The sequence below is a fragment of the Felis catus genome, chromosome B1, assembly GCF_018350175.1.
Source record: "Felis catus isolate Fca126 chromosome B1, F.catus_Fca126_mat1.0, whole genome shotgun sequence".
In the NCBI taxonomy this organism is placed as follows: domain Eukaryota; kingdom Metazoa; phylum Chordata; class Mammalia; order Carnivora; family Felidae; genus Felis; species Felis catus.
Window position 1 is genome coordinate 154053126 of NC_058371.1, and position 24418 is coordinate 154077543.

The following is a 24418-nucleotide window of genomic DNA, read 5'->3' on the forward strand; positions in this document are numbered from 1 at the left end:
CACAGAACACAGAGCAAAGCTAAGAAACTAATCTTAGTACAATATTATCAACTAAAGTACAGAACTAAGTCGGATTTTGTACATTTTTCCACTAATCTTTTTCTGTCTCAGAGTATAAAGTAGGATCCCCCACTGAATTAAACACCTTGCAATCTGTGGCAGTTCTTCAGCCTTTCCTTATATTTCATTACTTAGTTTTGCATAGTAACTAGCCAGTTATTTAGTAGATTATCCCAATTTGGATTTTTCTGATGTCTACTGATGACTACATCACATGCAAATTGAGAAGGATACTATAGTGATTATGTATCCATCTCAAGGGATGGATACATAATCCATACTAACAACATGATTTTTCACTGATTATATAACTTTTTATTTATTTATTTATTTATTTATTGACAAGTTAGCTAACATACAGTGTAGTCTTGGCTTCAGGAGTAGATTCCTGTGAATCATCACTTACCTACAACACTCAATGCTCATCCTAACAAGTGCCCTCCTCAATGTTCATCACCCACCTCCCCTACCCCATCAACCCTCAGTTTGTTCTCTGTATTTAAGAGTCTCTTATGGTTTGCTTTCCTCTCTGTTTGTAACTTCTTTTTCCTTCCCTTCCCCTATGGTCTCTGTTAAGTTTCTCAAATTCCATGTATAAATGAAATCATATGTTATTTGTCTTTCTCTGATTGACTTATTTCACTTGGCATAATTGCCTCCAGTTCTATCCATGTTGAGCCCAAATGTCCATCAACTGACCCATGATTATCTAACTTTTATATCTTGGCTAGTTGTGTCTGGGATGATCGGAATGTTCCAAAAGTAGATTGTGGTAATGGTTGCACAACTTTGTGAATATCCTAAAAAGCCATTGAATTATAACAGTAAGTGGATACATTTTGCTACATAAATTATAATTAATACAACTGTTAAAACAATACATTTATGCCCTGCTATATTAATAGAGGTATATTTCTCAAGTTAAGTGATAAGACTCCCAACTTACTTTCTATTATCAAACACATGTAGTGTACTGCTAACAGTTCCCACCCTCATAGTTAAAAAATGAGAGACCTATCAAATCTACAAATAAATTTTATCCTGAAGAGGGTAATTAGAACAGGAAGTGCTCAACAAATTGCATTATATAAGGCAGACATTCCCAAACCCTTAGTTATGCTTATCTTACTATCCATTAATGTAGAAATTTTATTTATTTTATTTTATTTTTTTAACGTTTATTTATTTTTGAGACAGAGAGAGACAGAACATGAAAAAGGGAGGGGCAGAGAGAGAGAGACACACAGAATCAGAAGCAGGCTGCAGGCTCTGAGCCGTCAGCCCAGAGCCCGACGCGGGGCTCGAACTCACGGACAGAGATCGTGACCTGAGCTGAAGTCGGACACTTAACTGACTGAGCCACCCAGGCGCCCCAAGAAATTTTAAAACACAGGTTCTTTTAGCCCACTTGTAGAGATGCTTATTCAGATGTAAAATGAATCCCAGATGATCACCAGTAATAAGACCAGTCTACCTTATTAAATCTTAGTCTCTAACAGAATGGCAACTTCTTCTATGGATCTGTATATTTAGTGCCCTTTCCTTCAGGACTCTCCTCCAACTCATTTTCTGTGATCTAACGTTGTTTTCTTAAGGATCCTGAACAGCTATTCAGTCCCTTCATACTTTTCTAGAAGCACGTGTATTTCTATAACTCAGGTCTCTTATCTCCATACAAAGTAAATACCCCAGTGTACACTTACAGCTTTCTCCATAGAACAAATTTTCTTTAACTCATATTTCAGGGGCACTCCTAGGTGGGTTTAAAATATGGTAGCGCTTCCATTTTCAGCCAGGACAGCACAGATTATTTGAATCCATCTTTGAACCAAACCTGTGTTTTTCTCTTCTTTTAATTAGCTACAGGGGATTCCTGGGAGAAAACAGGTTTGAGTTAAAGGGTATCAGTGCAACAGACATATGTGACATAATCATTGATGCCATCTGTACGAATGATTTATTCACACCATCTGAACCATCTGGACTTCAGCTGAGAATGCGCCACTCCTATAATGTGGTAGATTGCTTCCCCGCCTATGCAATGTTATGTTTTGTAGACTTGAAAACACCCAGTTAAGGATGGGGAGCTCCAGTCACATCAACACTTTTTCATGACCAGATCCTCAATGTCACCTAGGTAGGTGACATAGTATGCTAGGAGTGATTTTTCAAAATAGTTTGATGGAGAGAGCATGGCCTTGATTTATAGTGTTGAGGATTTGTTCAGAAATCTCTCCTGCTCAGGGCTATACTCAATCTGGCTATTTCTGAGACACTCAATAAATAAGTCTGAGAAGTATTACAGTTGGGTAAATGCTGCTTCCAAAATTCTGAGGGGCCCAAACATCACTGTGAATCTTACTGATAGTGGGTGTTAGGTATAGTAACTTGCCTTTTATTTCACAGGGGATAACCTCTCATGCCCCAGATTATTAGGCTTCTAAAACTTTACCAATGTGGCAAGGGTATCCTCAATCATATGCCACAAATGACAGAGCAGCCTATACTGAAGTTTGTACATTTTCAATGTACTGTTTTTTTCCTCGGCTTCATCTAAAATGGCAGTCCTCTGAGTTACACACTGTGGTCGATGTCCACATCCTAATCCCTAGAACCTGTGGTTATGTTACATTACAAACCAAAATGAAGCTTGCAGATCCTTCAAGTTAAGGACCCTGAGATGAGAAGATTATTCTGGATTATTTAAGATCATGGAGTCTTTATAAGAAGGAGGCAAGAAGATCAAAGTCAGTAGTGGAAGTTGTGACAGGGAGTCAAGATGTTAGAATGATGCCAGGAATAGGGCCAGGAGCCAAGGAATGCAAGTGATCTTGGAAAGCTGAGAAATGTAAGAAAACAGATTTTCTTCCCAGTAGGTTCAGAAGAAACCAGCCCTGCTAACACCTTGACTTTAACCCAGCGACAATGATTTGGGGCTGTAAGATAAGTCTTTAAGCCACTCATTCTGTGGTAATTGTTACAGTGGCAATAGTAACATACCCACTTAATGCTTTGGAGCTGTATTTCTAAGTATAATGGAAATTGGTATTCCAAACCCTAAGAGACTTACCTGAAGCTACCTTTCTTTTCTGGTGTAGAAAACATGTTTATTCTTTATCTTGGAGGGAGTATCTCAGAATGTCCAGATCTTTGGGCACCAAAAATTTTATCTAAAATACAATACCACTAAACTTTCTGGTATATACTCAGATTATTCAGAGTACTTGCCATTTTCTGTCATCAATACAATAGACCAGTATATTCTTCTTGGTAAATGTCAAGACACTTAAGTTTCCTTTGAACTCTATTGTGACAGAAAGCAGGGGATATAACTTAATCCTTGGCAAAAGGTAAATAAATATATATGTGTATACCACTATTCATCCACAGCGAATATGCTTTTGATCCTCTTTACTGAAGGAGATTAAAAAGAAGAGATCCAGAGAAAGATCCACACATTAGACCTAGAGGATCTGTAATCTATTAAAATAAAGTTACCACCTCCTCTATCATAACTGTGACTGGAGCTGCTCCTTGATACGCTTTAGTTATTCAACAGTATATACCATGGTTTACCCTGCCTTTGCAGTAGTAAGAAGAGTTAATTTAAAGGGAGTATGGAATCCCATCGCTCTTGTATCTGTTGTCTCTGAGGTTGTTACAAATACCTAGCATGTATTTGGGATATATCACTGGTTTTGATTTACTATATTGGCCATGTAATGAGTACAGATCAAGCACTTACACTTAGCTTCTCCTCCCCCCAAGGCTCTTTACTCTTCAGATCCAGGATTCATGGGAGGCTCTACCAGGTGCTAAGAATATCCATGCCAAATAGGCATTCCTAAAGAAGGACAATAACCCCTATAAGACAAAATTGGTTTAAGATTTATTTTATTACCTGGTATCCAATCACCTCTGTACTCACAGAGGACTATAATGTTTTGTTTTTGCTCTTGTTTTGCATTTTTTTAAATTCCCTGACATCAGTTCAAACTTGATATACCTATATTTATCCTGGATATTCCTCTTTTTCTCAGTGAATACTAATGGAAAATATGATACATGTATTGTATACACTTGCATTGGTATTTCAGAATCCTTCCTCTTGGAGATTAACCTATCCGTTAAATTATTCCCTCCAGAAGCCTGGCTCAGATTTGGAAATATTATGGGGTAATAAGGTTTATTCATTACAGTGTCCAATAACAAGTTCTGCTTATCACAAGTAAGCGATTTATCCAAGGTTACTCAACTATTAAGGAGCAGGGTCAATATTTGCCCTCTAGCAGTCTAGATTTAGAGCTTCTGACCCAAAGCACTACACCATACTGCTTTTCCAATGAAGGGGGAGAGGTGCAAATAAAAACAGAAAAAAAAATGTAGCATATTCACTAAGGTATTGGGAAATTATGGTACTGTAATTATATAGCCATGAAAAACAATAACAAGTTCTAAATTCACTGATCTGTGAAGATGTTCAAACAATTCAGTGAAGCGAATCAGGGCAAAAAATTTAGGATATTATAAGTCCATATTTATAAATATGCATAATTATATGTTAATTATATATAATTATAGTCACACAGTTTAATGTGAAAATGTATGGAACCTACTATAATTGGTGATAAAAACTGCAAGATATTTTTTAAGAAGTTTGTATGTAAAAGAAAAAAAGAGCATGAGACATCCTTTAGATCAATAGAATATGGCTGTAGGATAGGAAAAGTTAACATGATTTCAAGGAGGAGAGAATGAGTCAGGATAGAAGAAACTATCAAAGATTCAAGAACCATGATAAAAGTAACAAAAAAATTATTACATGTGAGGGATTTTTCCTCAATATTATACATATAATAATTTATTTCATCCTCATAACAAACTCATATTAAAATATTCTTGTCTTTATTTGCTACTTAGAAACTTGAGGCTCGAGGTGCCTGAGTAGCTCAGTTGGTTAAGCATCTGATCTTGATTTCAGCTCAGGTAATGATCTCACAGTTTGTGAGATTGAGCCATGCGTTTGATTCTGTACTGACAGCCTTTTGGGATTCTCTCTCTCCCTCTCTCTCTCTGCCCTTCCCTTGCTCTCTCTCTCTCTCTCTCTCTCTCTTTCAAAATAAATAAATAAACTAAAAAAAACAACTTGGTACTCAAAGGAAATAAATAACTTATTCAGGCACTTTATTTCATGAGCTCATGTTTTACTCTATACTACAGCATGCTGCTTTCTTATGCTTATATACTTCAACAATGCCAATTCTTTACCCTCAAAATCCACATCTACCATCCATATCTGAAACTCAATACTTCATCAAATTTATTAAAGGCTCCTTTCAGTATTTTGATTTTTTTGAAAGGCTATCAGTGAAATTATTTTGAATATACAGTTAACTTGGTCCATCAGATAATGTACCAAAGGACATTAATAATTAAAAATATCTTTACATAAATATTAGTTACAAATTGGTATTTGTAAATGACTTAAAACAATTTTAAGTGAAATGTTTTAGATGGGTGATTTATATGTGAACCATTATTAGAAAGATGAAACACAGAGTATCACAGGAAGGAGTTCTAAAATTACACACTTTGGAAATCAATGTTGGATCTCACTTTGCTTCCTAGACTTAGGAACAGCAGTTTCTGTCTTTAGATTGCTGTAATTAGCACTACCCTCAGATGCTCATTTACACCTTTGGCAGTCAAAGATGGGAAACTTGACTTTCACTAATGGTGTGTTGTAATCACACCAGCTTGGAGCTTTTTCTTTCCTCTGATTTTTGTTGATAATATTCACAGCAATCTTTAAAAAAAATCAAAGTACATTTCTCTGAGTTAAACGTTTAACTCAGAGAAATTCAGAAGTATACGGAAAATATATAATAAAATTTTAATTGATTGCCTTTTGTTTCTTTACTTTGTTGCTGGTCTCAGACAAGTACTAAGAAAAAAATAAAACAAAGCAAAAGAATGTATGATTGAAGAACAGTTTCTTTATATGTATATAAACTAAGAATTTCACACAAATACAGATTATTAAATAAAAAGTGTTAAGACATAGCAAAAATCAAAGAAATCTCACTATACTATGCTGAATTAGAATTTAGAATTATGTTTGTTAATATTGTACCTTATACAAGAGAATTTAGTTATCTAACTCCACTTCCAACAATGACCAGTTTCACTGGTATCTGTACACTGGAAAGTTGGGGGTAAATGGAATTTAATGCATAGTGAAATCTGAAATAAGAAGGACTGTTCACTGATAAAATATGTTTGTCATTAAATTCCTCTTCCATTCTTAATACCATGATGATAACTACTTTTTAAGGTTTTCAAAGGTTAATTCCTGTTGTTCTTATATAATTGTGAAAGTCTTATTCAAATGGTTATAGTCATCTGATTCATGCCAAAATAATGCTATCTGTTAATGAGCATGGTCATTAATCTTGTATTGGAATGCATTGTGTGTTCTCAAGGTGGCTCTGACAGGAATACATGATTGTGGATGCTGATTCTCAAAAACACAATACTTATTATTTAGAAATAGTAGATGATCAAGAGAATATAGATTAGAATACTAGAAGAAAGAACCGTAGTGATGTCTTTAATAGATAACACACTGCAGACCTATTTGCCAAGTGCAGGGAATAGATGAAGTCTTTCTGCGATAAATCATAAAGGCTATCAAACCTGAAATAGGAGCAAAGTTTAATAATGATTTCCACTATCTGTACACCTTCACTGCAACTCATTCACACACACACACAAAAAAATAGTTCAACTGGTAAGCTCTTTACTTTCTTTTTGATAACTGAGTCTCCTGGTGGGGAGAAAAAGAAACTAGAACACTGCTGTTCAGTTTCTAATTCTAGCCATTTTTCTATTTTTCCAATTGAAGAAATTATTAATTTATATGGTATTCCTTTTTATCCCTTCAAGGTTAAATTTCCTTTGGCTTTAAGACTGGTGTTGCTGTTATCACTTAGTCTGAATAAAATCAGACATCAGAATAGATATTTTATTTGTAGAGAGCCAGAAAAGGGCTGAAGAAGAGAGTCCTAATGTTCTTAAAAATGAACAGGCTATGTCAAGTCACCCTAGAGTGATTTATATTTTGGGAGGGTAAAGCTGGAGAATAATAAGATATGTGAATTTTGGACTTTGCAAAATAGTTTAAAAATATTACAGAAGTGATAGGAATAAGACCAAAGCAGGGCACTGAAGCCCGTAAAGAGGAACTACAAGCTCTTAGAGTTTTGCCTTTATGAAGAGAAGATAATAAAAGAAAACATGGTAGCCATAAAAGTGATTTTTCATTGACAAAATATGTGCAAATTATATGAAAGTATGGAGGGCACGTTACCAAGAATGAATGAATAAGTGACATCAATCTCTAAGAAAAATATAAGGAAATATAAATCTCAGAATGATCTGTTGTTTTTGGTTCTGGTATTATTCTTAGCATTTATTACTGCTTTTTTGTTTATTAGGTTCTTTTTAATTTAATTTTTTATTTAAATTCAAGTTGATTACCATACAGTGTAGTCTTGGTTTCAGGAGTAGAACCCAGTGATTCATGTCTTATAAATGACACCCAGTGCTCGTCCCAAAAAGTGCCTTCCTTAATGGCCATCACCCATTTAACCCATCCCCCCAACCACCTCCCTTCCAACAAACCTCAGTTTGTTCTCTGCATGTAATAGTCTCTTCTGGTTTGCTTCCCTCTCTGTTTTTATCTTATTTTTCCTTCCCTTCTTTTATGTTCATCTGTTGTGTTTCTCAAATTCTACATATGAGTGAAATCATATGATATATATCTTTCTCTCACTGATTTATTTCACTTAGCATAATACCCTCTAGTTCCATCCACATTGTTGCAAATGGTAAGATTTCATTCTTTTTCATCACCAAGTAGTATTCCATTGTATATATATATATACCACATCTTCTTTATCCATTTGTCAGTCAATGGACATCTTTCCATAATTTGGCTGTTGTTGATAGTGCTGCTATAAACATTAGGGTGCATGTTCCTCTTCAAATCAGCATTTTTGTATCTTTTGGTTTTGTTTTTTAAGTTTTATATTCAGCGTAAAGCACAAAAGGGCCTATCATTCTAGGCTGATCATTTAACTCTGAATGAACGGAAAATAAACCTAACTACAGAGATAAAAGTTTTATAGTCTGAAAACTATAGAACACTTATGAAAGAAATTGAAGAGGACACAAGAAAATGGAAAAGTGTTCCATTCCCACAGTCTGGAAGAAGTTCTGTCTTTTCTTTCAAGGGGACAGCAATTCAGACTTAAAAAAAAATTGGAAAAAAACAAAACTTTGCTAAAGTGAATTCCCATCCTCAGTCCCATTCTCATCAAGTTGATGAAGACAATTTTTTTTTGTCTGATATATGTGCAAATCTCTTTGTCGAGACCTGTTCTGGCCATGTTCTACATGTGGCTACATAAATTTAAATTTTAATTAGAAATAAATAAAATTTAGAAATAAGTCCTTTGAAATACTATCCAGATTTCAATGCTCAACAACCACCTATGACTACTACTTACCACGTTGGATGGCAGATATAGAACATTTCTATCATCATAGAAAAGTCTATGAGCTGGTCTAAATGAACTAGGATCAGGTTACTAAGGTGTAAAATTTTGGGAATTTATATTCTTTCTATTTATGAGTATTAGAGTAATGCATATTCTATTATTCCATTTCCAGAATTTTTCATTTTTTCAAGCTTAGTCAAGAATGAAAATTATTTTTACTAATTTATTTTGTAAGTCAAGCCACTAATCTTAGATAAAATTCTAGAATGTATAATTACAAGGGCAGTTTTCATGTACCTGAATGAGAATAAGCGTTCTTAATCCATGGTGATTTAGATTTCTAAATCAGTAGATGAGGAAAATGCATTTAAAATAATGTATTAAGACTTCAATAAAACATTAAATTATACTTGTGGGTAAGATTTAGAAAAATGGAATGGAATCTAGAAGAATTGGTGAGTTAGTTTCTGGTTTAACAATTCTACTCAAAGTAATGTTTATTGAACTCTTACAGGTTCCAAAATTTGTTCCTGAATATGGACTATTATCCCAACTTTGAAATGAGGAAATGCACACATAGGCAGTTAAAGCAATGTGTCCAAGGTCATACATCTAGTAAGTAATGAGAGTAGTTTTCTAATTTATGTGATAGAACATAATGCTTTTGTGGATAATAATTAGCTATCATTACATGTCAGCATAGTTATTTAAACAAAATGAGGAATCTTATCATTTCATAACATGAAGCTCAAAGACCAAGTCTGTTATATGACAACAGAATTAAGATTCCTAAATATATAGACAGGGAAAAGCAATGGGTTAAATAAATGCAACAAGGAGAAATGAATAAAGAAAATTTAATGTGTTGTTACTAAGTTTTAGCCATAGTCTTTTTAAAATGAAGTAAATCTGTAAACTTTTTAGTGCATATTAAATTAAAATTAATCAAACATGAATTTAGTGCTTAAGTAATCTAAAAATATATATTTATGGTTAGTCTTCAGATTAAGAGGTTTCATAGATTTCACTAACCTCCAAACTGATTAATTTTGTTAATGTAAGAAGAAGGACCATTACCATGGTGTGGCCATATAAAATATGAGTAATTTTACCAGGACACACATTACAGAGTATACATCATTAATTTTTGGAGTGTAACAAAGCTCAAATGTCAAATATAGGTTGGTTTGAAAACTAGGAGATTTGAAATAGAAACATTAGAGAAATAAATATATCTTTGGTGGAAATTTGAAAGATGATCTATGAAAGAAAAAGTAAGTTTATTCAATATGAACACAAGGTGTAGAAAAATTAGTAAGTGAACATTTTAATAAGGACAGAATTTATCTTAACAGAGACAAATGTTTTTATCATGCAGTCCAATGATGATATAGGAAGATTTAAAAGGTTGTGACTTTCCTATCACCATGATGCATTATGCATAAACATACAACCTATTCACACATAATCAAAAAATTTTGTTGAGAGACAATCTGTATGTGAAGTGCAGTTCACCAGTTTCCTTTAAAAAATGTGTTTTTAGGGACACCTAGGTGGCTCAGTCAGTTAAGCATCCTACTTCTGCTCAGGTCGTGAACTCATAGTTCGTGAGTTTAAGCCCCACGTGAGGCTCTGTGCTGACAACTCAGAGTCTGGAGCCTACTTCGGAATCTGTGTCTCCCTCTCTCTCTACCTCTTGCCCAATCACACTTTGTCTCTCTCTCTCTCTCAAAAATAAACATTTAAAATTTTTTTTAAAAAAACCTGTGCTTTTATTTTGGTGGGGGGATGATTTTTAGAATGAGCATGTTTACTCGTTAATATTAAAGAAGGACTGATTAGATCAAGCACAAAGATGTATAAACTATCTAAAGTTTCTTTAGATTTTAATAAAAATAATTTTACATACATGGTTAAATTACAGTACCATGAATCACCAGTTTTTGCAACTGAAATATTTATCAGTTTATCTACATTGTATCAATTTATTACAGATAATCATTGCTAAAAACCTTTTGTTTATCTCAAAGATCTCCAAGATTTACAAAATTATACATAATTTAGAAATAGTCCAAGATTTATTATTGTTTTATTGAATTGTTTCTTTTTAGAGAGATTGGGAGCCAGTGTGTGTGCACGTGATTTGGGGAGGGAAAGAGGGAGAGAGGGAGAAGGAGAGAAAGAATCTTAGCAGGCTCCATGCCCAACATGCAGCAGGGCATAGGATTCAATTATTCAATTTCACGACTGTGACATCACTACCTAGGCTGAAATCAAGAGTTGGACACTTAAACAACTGAGCCACCTAGACACCCTCATTGCCTCATCTGACATTGATTATTCCCAGTGGTGTATGAGTAAAGATTTTAGAAAATATATAATAATTTAAAATATTCAAAGAAATAAAATATTCTTTATTTCTTTAGAAGCATATGATTGCTAATATTGAAAGTGCCCAAAAGTAGAGCAAGATATTTTGAAATGAGGTCAAATACATTTTCACTTGGTGACAAAAAAAAAAAAAAAAATTCCTTGCAGAAAACTTGAGCCTGAAAAAGACACTAAAACATACTCTAGGGGTGCCTGGGTGGCTCAGTAGTTTAAGCGTCTGGCTCTTGATTTTGGCTCAGGTCATGATCGCAGGGTCATGGGATCCCACTCTGTGCTGAGCGTGGAGCCTTTTTAAGATGGGAGTTGGGGGAGTGGGGAAAGTGGGTGATGGGCATTGAGGAGGGCACTTGTTGGGATGAGCACTAGGTGTTTTATGGAAACCAATTTGACAATAAATTACATTAAAAAATTCTTCTTTCTCCTTCTCTCTCTCTATCTAAAAGAAAAAAAAGTGCTTGTCCTTTCTATATTAAATAAATAAATAAGAAATAAAATGTACTCTAAATACATCCTTATGTCCTATATGAGATAATAGAATCAATTATCTTCTGAAGTACTTTCTTATGAGCGCAGAGAACCAAAACATAGTGCCCCACTTCTTTTCTTTTACAATGATGACTTCCTCAAGTCAGTTCATCAGTTCTGCCCCAGTTTCAACTAATCCACTTTCTCCAATTGTCTTTGTATCCTCAAGGTATCTAATGATTAGGTGTAGCCGAGTGGAGAAAGTGTATTAAAACAAGTCATGCTTGCCAGTTAATGTTATTCAGGAAACTTCTGTCACTCACAAATAAAGTGTACAGTATTGATTATAACTGTCTTAATATTTTTCTTTTTTGGTGTATTTAATCAAAATTTTAAAACTTTCTTTTTATAGAAAGTTTTTTAAGAAGTGAGTTTTATCATTTAATATTACTGTCAATAAAACATAAAACATCTTTAGATTTCCAACATAAAGTAGTTACACTGCCTTTATTTTTTGCTAATAAAGTAAATTACATTCAATAAATCATATTCTGGTAAATTAACATTTTCCTAATTACTTAATATCTGAACATATCAAAAGAGACATATTTTTCTCTGTTTACTTCTCAATAAAGCTTGATAAATGGTTCTACACCATAAAGAAAGATGTTTTATATTTCTTATGTTTATTTGGTCCTTTTAATTTTTTCCTTGGACAATAATATTCATATTATTTTAAAACTGGCATATTATTAAGATAAAAATGAAGTCTATCTTTTTGTTACAACATCTAGTCTATTTTTTAAATTTATTTTGAGAGAGAGAATGAGTGAGTGGGGTAGGGACAGAGAAAGAGAGAGGGACAGAGAGAAACTCAAGCAGGCTCTGTGCTGCGAGTCCAGAGCACAACTAGGGCCACAAACCCACAAACCATGAGATCACAACCTGAGCTGAAACCAAGAGTTGGTTGCTTAACCCACTGAGCCACCCAGGTGCCCCATCTACTCTATTTTTTTTTATGTTTTATTTATTTATTTATTTTGAGAGAGAGAAGGAGGGATAGTGTGTGTGCAAGCACATGTGGCGGGGGGGGGGGGGGGGGAGGGACAGTGAGAGAGGGAGAGAGAGAGAATCCCAAGCAGACTCCAGGCTGTCAGCATGGAGCTGGATGAAGGGCTTGATCCTACAACCATGAGATCATAACCTGAGCCGAAATCAAGAATCTGATGCTCCGCTGACTGAGCCACCCAGGTGTCCCTACTCTATTTTTATTTTCATCTCTTCTTTATGCTCAGGCTTATTTAATTTCACTTTTATATTCTTTCCTTAAAATGATTAGAAAATATAACATTAAATAAATAATTATAATTCAAACTACAAGTGAAAAATAAAGAAAGACAAAGCAAATAATGGTATGTTTTCAAAGTGCAAATGATGAACTAGTCCTTTTAGAAATGAAAAATAAAAGGAGAGCTAAAATAATATTGTCCTTGCACTTGTCCTTTTAGCCTTTTAAAGTAAATCTCAAATATCACTTCCTCCATGAAGTTCTCCCATATCATCCAATTTTCATTTTCAGCAGGAAAGTGACATGTTCATGGATTTAATATTTTTCCTGTGTTTAGGTAAATGAGAGAGCTGAGACTTAACTATGCTATTGTATGAACTGAAGGCTCAATGTTCTGTAGTCAGTAAGTGGTAAAGTTAGCATTGCTTTTAAAGTATACGCTTTTTCTAGGTCTAGCATGTTTTATGTTAAGAATCATGTTTACACAATTTTATCCTTCTATATGTCTAGTTCATCTGTAAATGATCCCGCTAGTACTAAATGTGAGCATGTGACTCAGACTTAGGCTATAAGGAAAATCCAGCTATTACACTGATTGAATCATATATCGGTATATGCTTTTACCAGGGCTAGTCAGACTTTCCCCTGATATCTCTACTGGTGGTAAAGGGAAAAATGCCTATTCTTTCTCTGTATTCATCAATTTTAAGGGCCTGGAGCTCCGGGTAATAAGAAGAGGGGAAATCATAGGTACAAAGTCTAATAAGAATGAAACATAGCAGAAGTGAGAAGAACTAAGCCATAAATAAAGATAGGAGAGAAAAGCAAGTGAAACATTTCTGTGCCCCAAATCTAAGATACGAGCCATGTTGAAATCTCCAATTATAGTAACTGATTCTTTCTTCTTTTTTTTTTTTTTTTAGTTGGTTTCTGGCAGCCATCCAAAGAATTATAAAGCATACTATTAGTTGACAGGTTCAAATTACTGAATGTTGAACAGAGTACCATGAACATATTATCAATTCTAGAGGACAACTCCACGCACTTTTGTCCATCGCATCTTCATATTAAAGTCACCAAGAAAACCGATGCACCGAGCACAGAATGGAACAACGCTTTACCTACATAGACGAGAAAGAGCAGGATCTGCTCTAGTAGTGAGCATCATCCTCCATGGTCAGCGGGTAACCCCAGCAAAGACACAGGGCAATTGTCCTAAGCACCCACCGCCATCTTGTGACCTGTGGGGTTGGCCAGGTGCCAGGATGCTCACACTTAAGAGAACAAGAGTAGTAATTGAGCACAAACGGAGAGAGACACTTCCAAACAAAGTGATAAGTCCACAGGCTATGCGAGTTATCTCTTGGTAAGAAAAGTGATCCAGGCCCAAGTTTTATTCTTATGCAGTAGAATGTGTGTGTGGTAGGTATCTAACGATTGTGTGCATGAGACTGCCTTTCCCAACTCTGAATAATACAATTTTAATAATAGTATGTTTACTAAATCATATTTAAAAAAAACAACATGTCTGGGGCTTTAATTTTCTTTTAACATTTTTGTCATAAATTGTCCTTCCCCAAACCACAATATTAAACCCATCATAAAATGTGTGATTCGGCGTTCTATATGGCTTTAAGAAAACCTTTACTAAAGAACATAGATGGTAGACCATATTTCTGAAAAATAATCATTACATAACAACAAGCTTCAATAATCTTAAAGAAATACTGCACTCATACTTTCAAAGTCATACTGCTATATGAATACATAGATGCATGTCTATCTTTGCAATAAACTGCAAATTCTTTGAGGGTCATGGCTGAAAATTGGTTATCATTATATCTCAAATAATTAGCATAGTACTTATATAAAGTGTGTAATTTTGCTAAGTAGGAATAACAGAAAGATGGCATTCTGTCTAGGGTGCTCTTTACTGAGTCTTCCCATCACTGCATATGAGATCCTTAATTATTTTTAGGTTTGACAAAAATTTTATGAGTTTTAGTAGTTTTAAGCATTATAAAGAACATCATGCTGTGGTCATCTGACAACTTGCTATCACTTGGTACCACATTATCACATTGTAACTGTAGTTCGTTCTTTTCAAATGGTGCAATATATTTCATAATACCCCAAAATTTCTTTATTTGTTTCTCTGTTGGTAGTCATTTGTTTTATGCTCTTGCTATTACAAACATTGCTATTATGAATATTTTTATAATTTTCTTGTGGTGCAGAAATGTACCAAATGCATCTTTCGTATATGCCTGGTTGAATCATAGAATTTAGGAATGTTCAATTTTAAGAGATAATAATGCCAAGTAGGTTTCCAAAGAGATTAACCAACTGACAGCAGCATTATATAAGAAATCTACTGATCCGTGACACTCTTAATATTAATAATCCAGTGAGATTCACTTACTCAGGAAACTATAGGAAACTACCTGAAGGAAGTTCTTATAGCAAAATATTTAGGTGACTACAAAAAAAATGATTTATTAAAAGTATCACAGTTTTAAGCGAAACACATAATATATATACTTTAATAAATTAATAGATAAATAACTTTGCCTGCCTTCAATGACATTATCTTAGAATATATCCCAAATCAGACACGACCCTTTTCTTCTCCTTAAATTGACTGTGATTCCTTAATTTAAATAATGACACAGAAATTTCTATACACCAAAAAATGTGGATCAAAGTTTGTTGTTGTTTTTCCTTTGCTATCCTCCATTATAGCTTACAGAAGGCAGCCTTAGTAAACATTCAAATATTGTACAGTTTTTCCATGCCATTCTAGGGAGATTCTAGTTTTTAGAGAATAGTTCAGGAAAGATGCTCTGTTGATTGATGGATTGAAACAAAAGGCTTTCTCCTGAACCTACAGCTATGCTCCCTAGGTATAAGTGATTGCTTTGAAGAGAAGTGTTCTCTCTCATCTGCTGCCTCTCTTGAGGCAGAAAAGATGTCTTTGTTAATATATACTCATAACTATGTCACTTTGAGGCAGTTTGACTGGATAGGCTACCTTCAAAAGATAGATTAACCTGCAAAGAAGAGTAATTCTATACAGAACTATCTTTGCCAAAACGATTACACAAATATTACATGTTTAATTTTTGTAGTATCTACATACTGTTATTTGAAAAAAAAAGGATACAACAAATCTTACTGTAGTTAATAATAAAGATCACAACTTGCTAATTCTATTTATTTCCATAGGAAAGAAAATATAAATGAGGCATTGTGTCATAAGTATAAGGAAGGCACCAGGCTCATAAGTAAAAATTGAACAAATATTTTTCTAGGATCTAGATATACAATAATTTTACTCTACTCTGTATTTATTTGCTTCTAGGTTCAAATACTTTTCTTTGTCAAAGCTGGATTTTATTTTTTGTGTTTATTTTTGTTTTTATCACATGGTAATAGTTTCTAATTATTAACTACAAAGTGTCTTTGTCTTTGAGTCTGAAAATTCAAGTAGAATCTTTATCACTTTAATTATCCAGGAAAATCTTCCCCAAATTCCTGGTTAACAACTTGATTTCTTAAACTGGCAATGAATTTTGACTTTAATATGAACATTCTTTATCTGATATATACTTGTTGCTATGTTATCTTTCTCCATGGTATTTTAATGATTGAATAGAATAATATTATCTCATTTTAAATTACTTTTTAGGGGCACTTGGGTGGCTCAGTTGGTTAGGTGTCTGACTCTTGATTTCAGCTCAGGTCATGATCTCACAGTTTGTGAGTTTGAGCCACATGTCTGGCTCTGCTCTGACAGCGCAGAGCCTGCTTGGGGTTTTCCTTCTCTCCTCTCTCTGCCTCTCCCCTGCTCGTGCTCTCTCTCTCTCTCTCTCTCTCTCTCTCTCTCTCTCTCCCCCCCCACCCCTCAAAATAAATAAATATTAAAAGATTAAATAAATAAATAACCTTTTGATCAGAATCCCAGAAGAAAACAGCCTCTATATCTATATTGGGTATCACAATCTTCTTTCTGTTTTATTTCATTACACTTTCCTCCCATCAACCCACCATAGTTCAGGTGTGTTATGGTTAGTCATTCTAAATCCATAAATGTAGGAATTACATAGGAATACAATAGCACTTCAACAAATAATTAATGATGAATGAAACAAATTTAAATAAATAAAAAAAATATTTGCTAGCTTATATTCCCCAAAATAATGAATAATTATTTTAATGAATAATTTTAATTCATGAATAATTCATTAATTTAATGAATAATTATAACTGACTGTGGTTCTATAGTCTCTTTTGTGTGAATTACATACAGTACTCAAGTGAATTCATCATATCTACAATAGAAGTTACAATGATCAATCTCACAATTTAAAGATGAAAACAGTTTACCTAGTAATTCTATTTCCGGGTATATTATCCAAAAGAATTGAAAGCAGGATATTAAAGACATATTTGCAGTCCCATGTTAATAGAAGCACTATTCATGATCATCAAGAGGTAGAAGCAACTCAAGTGTCCATTGATGGATGAACGAATAAACAAAATATGGCAAGGATGTGGAGAAAGAGGGATCTTCTTATACTGTTGGTGAGAGTGCAAACTGGTGCAGTCACTCTGGAAAACAGTATGGAGGTTACTCAAAAAGTTAAAAATAGAACTACCCTATGGTCGAACAACCGTACTACTAGATATTTACCCAAAGGATACAAAAATATTAATTTAAAGGGATACATGCATCCCAATGTTTACAGCAACATTACTGACAATATCCAAATTATGGAAAGAGTTTAAATGTCCATTAACTGATTAATGGATAAATAAGATGTGTATACACACACACACACACACACACACACACACACACACACATATATACCGACATATATATACATATACACACACACACATATATATATATATATATATGTATATATACCGACAATATCCAAATTATGGAGTTTAAATGTCCATTGACTGATGAATGGATAAATAAGATGTGTGTGTATATATATATATATATATATATATATATATATACACACACATATATATATTACTCAGCCATAAAGATAAAAAAGAATGAAATTTTGCCATTTATAATGACACGGATGGAACTACAGAGTAGTATGCTAAGCAAAATAAGTCAGAGAAAGACAAATACAATATGATTTCACTCATGTGGAATTTAAGAACCAAAACAAATGAACATAGGGAGAAAAAAAGAAAGGCAAACCAAGAAATGGACTCTTAACTATAGAGAACAAACTGAGGGTTACCAGAACAGAAGTGTGTGTGTGTGTGTGGGGGGGGGGGGAATGTGTTAAACAGGTGATGGAGATTAAGGAAGGCACTTATGATGAATACCAGGTGTTGTATGTAAGTACTGAATCACTAAATTCTAAACCTGAAACTAATATTACATTGTTTGTTAAATAACTGGAATTTAAATAAAAACTTGAAAAAAAGAGTATTTAGAGGAACAAAATCAAAACAAAACAAGATATGGTTGTATATATACATATATATGTATATGCACATGCATACACATACACACATGCATATATATATATACACACACATACAATAGAATATTAGTCATAAAAATGAAATCTTTCTGTTTGCAACAACATGGATGGAGCTAGAGAGTATTATGTTAAAGGAAATATTTCAGTCAGTGAAAGAAAAATACCATATGTTTCACTCATATGTAGAATTTAAGAAACAAAACAAATGAGCAAAGGGGGCCAGAAAAAGAGAAAGAGAGTAAGAGAGGGAAAGGGACAAACCAAGAAAAAGACACTTAAGTATAGAGAACAAAGTGATGCTTATGAGGGGGGAGGTGGTCGGAAGGTGGGCGAAATATGTGATGGAGATTAAAGAGTGCACTTGTGATGAGCCCCTGGTATTGCACGGAAGTGTTGAATCACTATATTGTACATCTGAAACTAATATTACACTGTGTGTTAACTACCTGGAATTTAAATGAAAACTTAAAAAAATATGATATGCACATATAATGGAATATCATTCAGCCTTAAAATGGAAGGAGATTTTTGTAAGTGAAACATGAAAACATTATGGTAAGTGAATGAAGCCAGTCACATAACACAAAAGCAGACAACCAAAACCATGCAAATATTGTATGATCCCACTTACATGAGGTATCCAGAGTAGTCAAATTCATAGAAATAGAGAAGAGAATGGTGGTTGCTAGGACCTAGTGAAAGATCAAATGAGGAATTTTTTAATGGATATGGTTTCAGTTTCACAAAATGAAAAAAAAATTGGAAGTTCATTACACAACTATGTGAATACACTTAACACTGCTGAATTGCACAGTTAGAAGCAGTTAAGATGCTAACTTTTATGCTACGTGTTTTATACCACAGTTTAACAAATGAACAATGTGAGAATGCATGGGTTTAAAAGGTTAGAAGTTTTAACTGTATAGTATAAGTTCACAACACTTTAGAGGTATTTGGATCCTGAAGTAATACATATACATATATATATATATATATATATATATATATATATATATATATATCTCTTTTTCAAAATCCTGCAATGTCAATTTCTCATAATCAATTCTTTCTGAAATCTAAATTAATTTTTGAGGTTTTCAAGGTTTCAATTCTTTTTTAGTTTTATTTATTTTCTCTGGTAAGTATTAAACTTGAAGTTCCCCTTAAACAGTCCCTGCAGTAATGTTCAAGATTTTATTGAGGGTAATTTAAAAATTTTCCACACTATTAAAAATAGAATATTGAAAGCATATTATTGTCATAAGAGGTAGTATTAAAATACAACAGAAGTGGTTTAATTGGCATGTACATTTTAACTTTAAAAATGATTGCTATAACACTTAATTTCAATGAATTTCTTTTTCCAAGCAAATTAAATAAAGGGTATACTTCTTTTACAGGATCTGAGATTTACTTAATATCTAACTCTAGGGAATTAGTGCAATGTGTTGAGAGACATCTTTAAAAGCTAAAAGCTAAATTGCCAAAAGCAGGCATCTGAACAGCTCTTCCAATTATGGTTATGTGTGAATAAATGTGTTGAATGAAAAATAATATGAACAATTGTTTAGTTATTTAAACTTGTTCCAATTTTTTTCCATATTAATAGTTGTGATTAAATAGTTCATGTAACATTTATTCACTTGTCAATTAAATACATTTTATTTAGTCATAATTTAACTTTCATCAGAATTGAATAAAGTGTCATGCAATGTTTTTAGAATATTTTCCTTGCACAGGAGTATCAAAACCACATGAATAATACAATGTATACTAAACGAATAAGAAAATAATGAATAATATCTTAAACACTTGAAAACTAATTTGAATTCACTTTAAAGATGAATTTAGAAATAATTTTCTGTTGTAATTCTCATCTTTTAGAAAGACAACAATTGAGAAAATAATCGAGTGCCTTCAATGTTTTAACAATGATAATTATGTTTTCCACAATAACTGTTCCTATTAAAATATGGCCTTTATATAAGAGCCAGTCATTAGGATGAAAGATAGTCTAGCAACAATTTATCACAATCTTTATGCAATTAAATCATAACTAAGATAATACATTTGAATAATTAGGACAGTTTTAGGAAAGCTTCAGAGGAAAAAGATTACTACATACACTTCATATCCATTCCTTCCACAATTACTACCAAAGATAAATGATTTCATAAGTTTCATACCTACAATTAAAGAGAATAGTTCACTTTAGTAAGCCAGAATCTGACTGAAGAGTCATAAACATGTAAACTATCCTGATTATGTTTTATTTGTTATAAATAAGAAAGATAAACATTTTTGCTTCCTAAAATTTTTACCGTCAGATTTACATATAATAAACAACAACAAAACCAGTGTTAAACCCTATCACTTCACTCAAACTTCTCTAATTCCTTTGCTTCTATTTGACTCGAAGACAAGTTTCTTTTCTAAAACCTTCCAATTTTATTTTTTTTTAACTTTTTTTTTTAACGTTTATTTATTTTTGGGACAGAGAGAGACAGAGCATGAAGGGGGTAGGGGCAGAGAGAGAAGGAGACACAGAATCGGACACAGGCTCCAGGCTCTGAGCCATCAGCCCAGAGCCTGACGCGGGGCTCGAACTCCCGGACCGCGAGATCGTGACCTGGCTGAAGTCGGACGCTTAACCGACTGCGCCACCCAGGCGCCCCAATTTTATTTTTTTAATAGGCAAAAAATAATTCCAAAACAAACCAAAACAAACTTTCAAAAAGAAAAGTTTTAGAACACTAAAATTAAGAGTTTGCTGAATCTAAGTTCACTGCATTTTTGACACTAGCAACCATTTCCAAAGCCTCTCCTATGGAGCTGAATTCGCAAGTGGATAGCACAGCACAATTGCAAATTTCTAAAAACTCTTAAGATCACCCCCAAACATGAAGCTACAGCTGCAACTTTGTATCTGTCTTTAATTGTATAGATTTGAAGGGAGGACTAAATTACGACAATGTGATTAAATAATAGTGAGTAAATGGAGAAAATAAATATTGGAGCATATTTTTAGTATGTTGGTACAAATTCTGATATTTTGAAAATGACAACACTTTAATCTGTAACTAGAACAAAAGAAATGTAGAAACAAAAAGATGGAAAATTAACAACTGATTGTGCAAACTATAGGTAGTTATAATTGAGGAATACACTTTTCCTTTAGAAAATGAGGAAATACTGTGTACACTTTAGTTCTTCATACATGCAGCATGTATGAGAGAAATAGAAAATTACACATATTTCTACCTTTTTATACAATTTAAAAAAACATATCCAATAATATTCTGTCTTTTTGTCCTTTTCTATGTGTACTCACAGTACTACTATCATGAAAGGAAAAGACAAATACAATTTATATCCATAATGGTATATAGACTTCCAGCTAGTCACCACATGCATAATGTCTCTAAGGCTTTCTTTTCTTTCAAATCAAGTTATAAATTTCAATCCTATCCCATATCCTCATCTGGCAAAGACTGGGAACCAACTTTATGGCCCATCCCACTCTTTTCCCCTCTGCTAGTTTTCCTTACTAGTGCCTGGGCTCTGTTACTGACAATGGGGTATCAAAAGTCTTCATCTCCAAGGTCTTCAGAGCAACCTCTCCCATTCTGGACCACCTTCCTCACATCTCTCTTCTCCCTAATCTATCTCCTTCTGTGATTCAGGCTTTCCGTCTTTGTCCTTTGGATCCCTGGTTTCCTATCAGACAGCACTACAAATCTGGTCATTGGAGATTTGGAAAGGTACATGAGAAGAAGGAGAAATAAGCCATTCCAATGGCCAGGTTTCTTTGGAAAATATTTCTTCAATGTAATTATTAGCTACCTAGTGTTCACTATAAGCTAAGCACTACACTAACCCCTTTATGTGAAATGACGCATTGAATCTTCACAATTCTATGATAATAATCTTATTTTCACCCCCATTTATAGATAAAAATATAATTAAATGAGTTTATATCTATATCTATTATATAGAAATTATATTTATTATAATATTCCTATTATACAAATTATTATATATAAATTCTATTTATGTATATAATTTATTATAGATAAATACTAATTAAATAGCCCAAGGTCACACAGTAAATGGCAAATCCAATATTTGAACCTGAGAATTCTGTCTTTGCTATGCAAATGCTTCACTGTCCTATGGCACTTCTAATACTGACGTTTCACACAAACATTTGTTTAAAACCATGTGAGTTTTATAATGCAATTCTATTTTGAATTTTATACTAAAAGATTGCTTGTCCACAGCTTTCAGGATGGCCTGATATTTGCAGGATTGCTGGGGTGGTGGTGGTGGTGGAGGGAAAAAGAAGGGAACACATCTGGCACATAGCTGTATCTCTAAATAAGATCTGTTCAGTAGTTGTCAAGCAACTGCATTATTCAAAGGAAGATTCAACATTTGCTACCTTCAATGAAATGTCAAGATGTGATAACTTTCACATATTAATTGAGTTCATCTCTCGGGAAATAAATAAAATGAACATTCACTTTCAGTTATTGTATATTTCATTACTTTTTGTTTTGAAAATGGTGGTGTCATACTTGAAATAATATTGTGTTCATTTTTCAGTTGTACACTATCCCCATTGTTGTCAAACTATTCCATTCTAGCAACACTCCAGACCCTACAAAAAGCTCCAGTTCTTTCCATTTCTTCCCATATTACCACAGTCCTTAGTGCCATTTCCTTAATATTTGCTTATCTTTCTATTCATTAGCATTTAGATAATGCCTTATGTGACTTTTGTATAAATCCCTTACTCAACTAATATATATAATTGTTATATCATTTTTCATTCATATATAAATACATATTACATTGTGTCCCCACAAGACCATGTGATATTTGAAGTCATAAATAATGTGTTATTACATCATAGTCCCTTATAATTTCTACTTATATTAGACCATACATTCCTGTGGTTAAAGTGAAAATAAATTATAACTTTCTCTAAATAAGGTAATATAAGAATAATATTTAGTTAAGTATTCTATATACAGATAAATGGTATTCATTATTAATTATTAATTGGTATTTGTAATAACTTAAAATGCTAGATTTTCATAAATGTTTATTTTATAATGGCTTCAGACATTATAAATAACTTTGTTTCCCTTTTTTATAAGACTCATATCAATATCACTTACTATGTCAAATGATGGAGATACAAAATTGAAGAGGGAAAATCCTGAAATTTTTGATCATGTAATCAGTTTGATCATGTAATGAAATCATTATCAACTATTTTTAAAATAAACACAAAATAGTAAGTCTGGTAAATTCTATCAAGAGGGGAATATGATTTTATTAAATGACATAAGGGTAGATTTCACATAGATCAGGGTAGCCTGACCTAACCAGCATGTAATGAATAAGCTAAAATAAAAACAAAACAAAACAAAACAAAACAAAACAGAATAGGCATTAACAAAATAGGAAAAAGAAGGTTTATTATGCACAGGTGACCTGTGTGAGGAGGTGCCACATTATATTGTGAAATATGAAAAAAAACCTATTGGCTGAAATTTTTGGCTCAGTATCTGTTTCTGAGAAGATATAAACATACACATAAGGAATGGTGGGAGTGCATAACAGTGCATGGGTTAATTCAAGCATACCTCCAAGACATTGCTAGTTCATTTCCAGACCACTGCAATAAAACGAATACAGCAATAAAGGCAAATCATTTATTTGGTTTCCTAGTGCATATAAAATTATGTTTACACTATGCTGTCGTCTGTCAAGTGTGCAATAGCATTGTCTGAAAATATAAGGTGCACACCTTCATCAAAATACTTTGTTCCTAAAAAATACTAACCATCATCGAAACTTTCAGTGAGTCATAGTGACTGATCATAGATCACCATAACAAATATAATAATAATGAGCAAGTTTGAAATATTTTGAGTATTACCAAAATGTGACACAGAAACACAAGGTGAGCAGATGTTATTGGAAAGATGGAATCAATAGATTTGTTCAATGCAGGGTTGCCATAAACCTTCAATTTGGAAAAAGAATGCAGTATCTGCAAAAAGTAACAAAGTGAAGCACAATAAAATGAAGTATGCATGTATACCTTTGGAAACAACCTT

At 33.2% G+C, this 24418-nt stretch overlaps 1 long non-coding RNA gene across 1 annotated transcript; it reads right to left on the minus strand.

Annotated features, from left to right (window-relative positions):
* Positions 1-1405: 1405 nt before the first annotated feature.
* Positions 1406-18977, minus strand: LOC123385054. The gene is made up of 3 exons (XR_006597044.1): positions 18919-18977; positions 3806-3924; positions 1406-1933 (listed from the first exon to the last, which is right to left on the minus strand). It is a non-coding gene; the product is annotated as an uncharacterized LOC123385054 (long non-coding RNA).
* Positions 18978-24418: the final 5441 nt, after the last annotated feature.